The following is a 9,839-nucleotide window of genomic DNA, read 5'->3' as shown; positions in this document are numbered from 1 at the left end:
AAAACAGGTTAATTGTTAAATCTCAAATTAATTCATTAACTTTGTTTTATGCTTAACTCATATCTCTGCCTCATTTTTGGCCTGGGTTATCTTTTTGATAATGTCAAAAGGGGGAGAAAGGTTGTTTTGTTGTTTTTGATCGTGCCGGTTGATAGTAATAACAGCTTCCGAAATCTTTGCGTTTCATATCAATCTTGCCAACACAATCTTCAAGCTATTACAAATGATGTAATGTTTGTAGTGTTTGTAGTGTTTGTCACAGGGGGAGATTGAAAGTGTGCATGTCAAGAGGAACACTTTGGAAAGCTCTCTTTATATGTCATGGTTTTGATGAGGACAACTTGTGCTAATAAGAGCTTGAAGATCATCAACAAATCAACATGCTTAAGTCTTTTGATTGGTACTAGGCTTAGACTAGAAACTAGTTTAAGTTGAGTCTAAGGCTTAGGTCACCTAATACATGTCTCATATGCATAAATCTTTTAAATCATTTCATCTTTGAGATATGTCATTCATAATATGTTCATGCATCACATAAATACATGTATATGTGCATTCTAGGCATAAACTAAGTGTTAAACATGTATGAATTAAGTGCATAACGTATTTGAGTTTTTGTATTTAAAATTAGACATGAAAATATGATGTTAAACGATTAAAGCATATGTTAATCGATTAACCTAACTGTTTGAGTAACTGTTTGAAAAGCTGTTGAAACTGAAAAACTTGGGAAACAAAATCAGTTACGTTTTTGAACAACGTTAATCGATTAACCAAGGCTTTAATCGATTCACTGGGCTTCAGAACTGATTCTTTATAAACTGCGTTTTCAGAACTGATCTCATAAGTTGGATGTTGCATTTATTAGAGAGTTAGAGCATTTTTCGTGATATTTGTTGCATCTAGTTGTTAGTGCATTTGTGAGTTTAGAAAGGAGAGAATTCTATGCTTTAGGATTGAGTGGCATTTCATGATATATTTCTCATCATTCATCTCACATGTTCATGCATATTATTGATGTTTTTTGTGAAGTTTTTACATTCTGTAACTTCTGTTTTGAAACTAATACATTGTCATATTGCATGAGTTTGTATTAGGTGTTTAGAATAAAGCCTTAATTATCATATATGAGCTTTGTAATTGCTTAAGTTTACTCTAGATTTTTGTTGTGAAAAGTTGTTGTAACATTGGAAATCTCGAGGTGTCGTATCACCTAAGAGATTGAGTTGTATCTTCATATTTCTTAGAGTTATAGATAAGGAAAGAACAGAGGTTCTTGGCTGGGGCTACGCCGAAAGAAACGTTTTCTTTATCGGTAGGAAAGGAGTCAAACTTGTATAGTAGAATTAATTGCTATATTCTGTATATTTGCTATACTGTTAATACTCTGATGATTCTGTAAGCTCTATGCGTTAATTTCATTATCGGTTAATTGTCGTTCAAGTAATCGAATCTGCCTAAGCTTATTGTTTCTGTTTTGATCGATTAAATCAAATCCGTTAATCGATTATCCATATTCTTTTAATCGATTAAATAGGGGTGATTCAGCATTAAGTGTTGAGTTTCGAAAAGCGGATATTCTAACCGCTACACCTATTCAACCCCCCCTTCTAGGTGTATTGTAACCACTGATACCTAACATCCTCGACCTCCTAATTCGTATCTTCTCCACTTGTTTGGCTCCAAATGACTTTAACTAAGGCAATCTCCTTGCCTCACAACATTTTCACAATTCGATCAGCAATTCTCGAGGGCATAGTTCCAAAAGTGAGATTATCCTTTAGCTTGATGTGTGATGGGTCACTAATATATTTTCTAAGTTGAGACACATGTAAGACATTTTGTAGATTTGATAATAATGGTGGCAAGGCTATTTGGTAAGCTACCGGTTCGACTTTTCTAAGGATTTGGTATGATCTTATGAACTTAGGGGTAAACTTAAAGGCTTTAACCACTCTGTCAATGCCAGTTGTTGGAACCACCCTCATGAAGACATCATCTCCCTCCTCAAAACTGATAGGGTTCCTCATTTTGTCATAGTAGCTTTTTTGTCTGCTTAGAGTTATGTTCATATTTTCCCTTATCATTCTTATCTTTTTCATCGTCTACTGAACCACATCGGGTCCTAGTATCATATTCTCCCTTGATTCAAACCAACATAACGGTGTTCTGCACTTTCTGCCATAAAGAGCTTCATACGACGTCATGCCGATGCTTGAATGAAAACTATTGTTGTAGGTGAACTCTATCAAATGCAAGTAGTCCGCCCAACTTCCAGAGTGTTCCAACACACATGCTCTGAGTAGATCTTCCAAAGATTGGATAGTCCGTTCAGATTGGCCATTTGTCTATGAGTGGTAAGTTGAACTCATACTCAGTTTGGTACCCAAGGCTGTTTGCAAACCACTCCACAACTTTGAAGTAAAACGTGGGTCTCTATCTAAGATGATATTTGTAGGAATACCATTCAATTGAACAATCTCTTTGATATACAAATCTGCTCGCCTTTTCAAGGAGTATTTCATATTGATTGGTAGAAACCGAGCTGTCTTCGTCAAACGATCTACTATCACCCAAACTGTGTCAAAACCTTTTTGAGTCCAAGGAAATTTGCTCACGGAATATATATATCATATACACAAATGCAAAATGATGAATGATGTTATAACTCAAACCATGAGGATCAATATCCACAAGCTTAATGTATGAATATTATGTTTATTTTATCCATCCTTACACCAATATCCTCCCAATAAAATATTCAGAAATAATCGAGAGTAAAGGTCCCATAACAAGCCGATTTGAACGCACCAAATTATTCATCGCAAGGATATATGATCGATTTTTTCCAAAAGAACTGTCCATTTTAGGACGGTGTCGTATCAAACACTTTTAGGGCATCCTCTCATCGATCGTGATTGCAAAGAGGGGTTGTCATAGATCGTCTAGTTTGTGCTGTGAGAACTGTCTGATCCAACAGAATATCTCATCCAGGAATACAAGGGACTCGTCTCACCTACACTCTCCCTCAAGACTTTGCTGACGAATCACCACCGTCATTGTCTGTCTCAACATGCGGAGCTCGTTTGTCTCCCATAAATTTCCTCTATACTACTTCATTATCCATAATGAGTATGCACACTAACCGAGGTTAGCTGATTAAATCTTTTAATCATTATTTTACATGATCGGACCAACCTAAGACATCTCCCAAAGGAATGCTTCTTGTTGGGCCTGATCTTACGTCATCACGTAATATAGGAATAACATCCTACCACTACGAACCGTCACTTAATTACCCTGGACGGCCACATGGCCAAGCCTCTTACGGTCAGACGAACTCACTGCATGGTATCATGTAATCCTTTTTGGGCATTGCCATAATCACGACATCAACGTCAGAAAACTTGCCCTAATAAGGCGCAAGAACAAAAGTAATTGTATAAGTTTGTTGATTTGGGCACCAGACTCCTCACTTGAGCCACAGTCTCTCCCAAGTATTGAATACAATTCTCACCCATGCAAGGGCTATGACCTAAGCAATCAATCATTCAAAAACAATCAAAATTATTGCCTGTCTCTTACTCAAGTGAGAGATTGTCCCTCAAACGACAAATTTATCAAAACAGACTCAATTCTCTACCTGGCGCTCGCCCAAACGAGGGATTGTCCCTCAAGCAACAAATCCACCAAAACCTGGCCGAAATCACTATTTGGTCCTCGCCCGGGCGACAGAACCGCCCCGAAAAGACCAAGAACGTTGTTTGGCCCTCGCCCAGGCGTGGCTGGCTTAGTGGCCAGGCGTATCTGGCTCACCCAAGCGTGGTTGGTCTAGTGGCCATGCATGGCTGGTCCAGTGGCCAGGCATGGCTGGTCTAGTGGCCAGGACCATTCTCTCAACCATTTTGGCCACCGGATCGAATACCACTACTATTTTCGATCCCTACGCATTTTAGTCTTTCGAGTGGTGTTCCTTCGTGGTTAACTACCATATTACTTGATATTTCAATCTATCCTTAGGTATACAACTTAAGAAATTATCCGTACCTAATCCAGACATGCAAATATTTGATTAAGTATGGGTTTCGTGATACACAAAAATACTCCAAACTTTTGAGATAGTTTAGAAGATCCGGGTGTCATATTCAGACACCACTATGTAATGATGTATTCTCCCTCACCTTAGGTTTTTGGTTGATTGATTCCCTTTACACGAATGGTTAGGTTGTTTGACTTCGAAAGCTTCGAAACTAAACACAAAAACAAATTAGTGATTTGCGAGTTAAATTTTTACATGATAACCCTGAGGTAAATACATCATTTTAATCCATTTATGAATTCAATCGCTTTCATCTATCCGGTCCAAAATTCATAATCTTGGACCATCCTTTATCCTCAAAAGTCTTGTTCATGATTTCCCTCATTTTCAAGGTAAGATTTTAATAAAGTTTATACTTTTATCACCGCATATGTTTATACTTTCATGAAGACTTTTTAGGTCAAACTTGCCACTATCCTCATAAGTTTCTTAATCAAAGTCCATACTTTTACATCAATATCTCCTATTAACCTTACCACTTTAAAGAAAGTCATCTTAAGTAGATTCCACATTTTGTATAATAGTTTTCCATGGTCATTTCAATACATTCTTTTCTAATACAACTACAAGTGTTGATAGTGTTGATCTCATACTTAAAACAACATTTTAAATCAAGGTACCTTTTGTTAGTCTTACCACTTTAAAGTAAGTTAACTAAAGTAGATTTTACAAGTTCCATGATCATTTCATCACCTCCAAACATAACCACAAAGGTTAATAGGTGTTGGTTTCATAGTCAAGAATAACATAATAAAGTTAGCATTTTTAAACCAAAATATCATTTTGTTAAACTTGTCACTTTACAGTAAGTTAACTAAGGTAGATTCAACAAGTTTCATGATCATTTCAACACCTCTAAACATAATCACAAAGGTTAATAGGTTTTGGTTTCATATTCATGAATAACAATGAACCATCTATTCAACAAAACTCATCCAACTCATAAACATCTAACTTAGAAACATGGCAAAATAAATATTTTCTATCTTTTACAATGCTATGGTTTCTCAAGCCCAAAAACAAGTGAAAAGATTCAAACTTTACATGGTTCAAAACTCCTTAAAGGTTCTTTTGATTTCATAATCATCACTTTTCATTAAAATCAATAAAATGCTTACGTTTCAACACTAAAAATAGCCCCATGAACACAAAGAGTTCATGGTTTCAAAAACAACTTTCTATGTTCAAGAAAGCAAATATTTAGAGTTTTGAGCATAAAAAGAGTTAGGAAGATTATTAGAAAATTTCAATGGTTGAAAATGTTCATAACATACATATAAACATCTACTAAAATTTCATAAACATCTAATGGTTAGATCTTAAGAGATAGAGAAATAAAAAATGAAGAACTACCTTGAAGTTCTTAGAAATTCAAAAGTGAAGAAGAGTGAAAATGTCAATGGTTTTTCAACAAGCTAGGTGTTGGCTTTTAAGGACAAGAAATCAGATTTGGGTAGGGGAAAGACCAAAGGTTTTTCCAAAAAGTGGATTGTGGAAGAGGTAGATGAGTGTTTTAGGGGATTTTGTGTAAGAGATGTGTATTTTTGCTTGTTTGACAAGCAAGCTTCACTCATGAAAGTGATGTGACCTCTTTGGCAAGACATTTGCGATTAAACCATACCCGAGTATTTTCGGCTAATACTCGATCGGATATTAAAAATCTTCCGATTTCTGTTTATGGTTAGAACTTTGTAACACGGAATTTGGAGTGAAAAATATTTAGAAATGCGTTCTGGACTAACTTGATATCTACCTTGACTCAAAATAATATTTCTTAGTCAATGGCACAATCGTAATTCAATTTTGAGTTACGGAACTCAAAAACACGTTATTGGGCCGAATTAGGATGAATTTGGGCCCGACAGCAGCTCAAAAACTTTCTGCCACAGAAAATTACAAAAATTTACCGCAAAATATGAAATCACAAAAAAAGACTAACACTCAACTACGAATTAGCCTAAATAAATACCGGTTAATTTATAAAATTAATCACTGGTAAAATAAATAATTAATAAAATATACACAGAAAATTCACGGTGTTACAAAATTTGTTGCATGTATGCTCTCTTGGTCTTCTTCTATTGGAATTGTGACCACTGGTTCCTTGTGTTCAATCTTGTTGAGAAGATCATTCCAAGTGCTTATTTCATCAAACTTAACATCTATGCTGAAAACTATTTGTTTTGTCACAAGGTTGAGAAGTTTGTATGATCCTATTGGATTGTAGCCAACAAATACCATTAACTCACTCTTATTATCCAACTTCCTTTTGATATGGTATGGTATATGCCTATAGCATAATGAACCAAATACCTTTAGAGGCTTCACTGATGACCTCTTCCCTATTCATACCTCCTCAAGAACCATGTAATTGAGACTTTGTGTTGGACATTTGTTGAGAACATAGGTAGTTATTGTGGCTGCTTCACCCCATAGGTTGTGAGGAAGACCTTTGCACTTGAGCATACATCTAACCATATTTATAACAGTTTCCTAGTGTTGTGGAGTATATGGAGAGGTGACTTCATGGATTATACCATTGTCTTCCTAGAATTTCTCAACCTCTCTTGATGTGAATTCTTCTCCTCCCTCAGTCCTGAGGATCTTGATTTATTTTCCAGCCTGTCTTTCTACTATTGCTTCGTATCTTACCATGTTAGCAAATACCTCACTCTTTTCTTTAATACGATATATCAACATATTTCTACTGAACTCGTCTATAAAGGAGACAAAATACTTGTTTCCTCCTATTGTAGGTACTTCCATAGGTCCACAAACATCTTAATACACCACATGTAGCAGATCTAAAGCTATAGCTTGTGTGTGATTGCTGAAAGAGGTTCTAGTTAGTTTACCTGCTATACAACTTTCACAATCAGGTTGCTAAATCTTGATTTCAGGCAGACCAATGACCATTCCTTTTGACCTTAGCAGCTCAAGATCTCTGAAGTTGAGGTGTCCATATCTCAAATGCCATATCCAAGTTTCATCATTCTTGGTCAATGCACTCATGCATTGAGAATTCCCTATTCCTAACTTGACTTGGAAAGTTTTATTACTGGTTAGTGGAGCCTTCAGAATCTTTCTCTTTAGGTCATCATAAATTGTCATGAAGCCATTCAGAAGTTGCATTGTGAGTCCCTTCTCATGCAATTGATCAATACTGATCAAGTTGGTCTTCATATCATGAATAAATAGTACATCGCTGATGTATGCTTTCCTGTCATTTGCCATGATCAGAGGAACATCACTTGTTCCTTCAGTTGTGATGACTTTGTAGTCTGCAAACTTCACCTTACTCTTTCTTGTTGAATCAAAGTTCACCAACCATTCACTATTTCCATTCATATGATTGGAACATCCTGAATCCAAGTACCAAGTATCACTACCTCCTTTCATATTGCTTGTTGTCATCATCAATTGAACAACAATATCACCCAAATCTTCATCATCTTCCTTAACAAGATTTGCTTCTAATTCTTGTATTCCATATTGATGATTATTATTAGGTGTTTGACACTTAGATGAGAAGTGTCCAATCTTGTCATAGTTATAACACCTAATCTTTTTCCTGTCAACCTTTCTCTTCCAATTCTTGCCATGTTTCCCTTCTCCTTTCTTGTTGAATGTCTCTCCATGATCAGTAGTGAGGGCATTGCCAGATTGAGAAGATTTTCTTGAGCCAATTCTCTGTTCAAAAGTCTTCCCACGATTCTTGTTGAAAGTTCTTTCAAACTGAGATCCTCTCTTGGATGTTTGAGCCTATAGTGCCTGATGGGAGGGTCTATATGCTCCTCTTTCATTCATCATTTGTTCATGAGCCTTAAGTGACCCCTGAAGCTCCTCAACTTTCATCCTTTCCACCTTTCATGATTCCTCAATGGCCACAACCACATGATCAAACCTTGGTGCCACTGTCCTCAAAATCTTTTCTACAATTGTGGCATCATCTATCTTCTCTCCACATGACTTCATGGCATTGGTTTGAGTGATTATCCTTGTAAAGAACTCACATATTTTCTCACCTTCCTCCTATGCATAAGCTCATACTGCCTCATCATGGTTTGTAACCTTATCTTCTTCAATTGAGCAGCACCAACATAGTGCTTCTCAAGAATTTCCTAAGCTTCTTTAGAAGTTGTAGAACCTGCAATCTTCTCAAAATATGCATTGTCAACAGCTTGATGGATAATACACAATGTCTTGCAATCTCTTCTCTTTCTTTGCTTGTACTCATTCTTCTGAACTTCATTAGCTCCTTCTTCCAGAATTGGGAATCCATCTTCAACGATTTCAGCTACATCTTGGTAGCCAATGATGGCTTTCATTTCGATACACCACCTTGCCCAATTCGATCCATCAAGAACTGGTAAATTTGTTGCAAAATTTTCAGTGGATTGTGCCATTCTTTGCAGCGGAATTGAGAAGTGTAACGCCCCGAAAAATACTTCTCAAAAACATTGCGGAAAAATGGGTAAAAATTTTTTTTTTTGAATAAAGAGATTGTATAAAATTGTTTCCTTTTCAAAACCTTCCTTTTCCGGGACATCACTTTAAGTAACTCAAATACGGAAAATCAACTTATCGTTATCGAATGATAACTTAACCTGATTCACAATTTCCTGAATAAAGTAATGCATAAAATCAATTAAGTAATAATCGGATCCTACAGATTAGTTCAATAAAGGCGGAAACTACATCGCCACTAAACATATACAAAATCAACATAACACAGCCCTCACCAAAACAAACAAAAGTGCATCGACTCGCCCCCAAGCTGACTCAGAAGATTCCAGGAATACTGGACCCCTCACTCGGGTCCTCCTCCTCTTCTGAGTCCGACACGAGGTCAATCACCTCCACCGAACTCTCCACATTCACGAGTTCAATGACCTCGTCCTCCTCCTCTTCTTCCTCCACTTCGTCATGCCACAACCCAGCGGCATAATTTGGCGGGGATGACATTCTCAGACTCGGAGTCTTCTTGCAAGGATCCCCTCCAAGAACCCGACTCCTCTGGGCTCTGCGGGATGACGGAGCATCCAAACAATCCGCCCACATCCTACGACTGTGAGAGGGACCAGCGTCGTCACTCCTGACTGGCGGGTGTCGAGGTCCAACATCTGGAGGCATCATACCCGCTGGCGGCAATGTGAAAGAAGCATCAATGAAAGCGTCAGGGTGGGGGATCATCATCGATGACCCGTTGCACTCCATGTGCAACGACAGACCGCATGGGCCTGTGTATGTGTATCGGTGCCCATCACTGGCCCATTGTCCCGCCGGGGACATCGTGAAGTGGTAGCCGCGAATGTGGGTGATGTTGTAGGCCATCTACATAGTAAACATATACAAAACAAGAAACAATACAACAGAGAGAGTAAGACATCTAATGAACATAAATTCATTGACGGCGTGGACTTACTCAGAATATCACACTCAGACATAAAATATATTTAAACATATAATTCATCAGTTATCATCAACATCATGAAGTAATACATAACTTACCAATTATTCCAACATTACCAATATATCAAATCATATAATCAATATTCTACTCATAACCATATCACACGCATAAACGTAGAAATACACAATGATAGTAGCTCACATGTGGGGATTCACTTCCACCATGATAATGTATGCATGATATGTCATGATTATCCACCTTACACCAATATCCATCCAACATCCTAATCGGAAATAATCGAGAGTACAGGTCCCGTACCAAGCCGTT

This window comes from Lupinus angustifolius, chromosome LG09 (genome assembly GCF_001865875.1).
Source record: "Lupinus angustifolius cultivar Tanjil chromosome LG09, LupAngTanjil_v1.0, whole genome shotgun sequence".
NCBI classification, from domain to species: Eukaryota; Viridiplantae; Streptophyta; class Magnoliopsida; order Fabales; family Fabaceae; genus Lupinus; species Lupinus angustifolius.
This window is presented reverse-complemented; position numbering follows the sequence as displayed.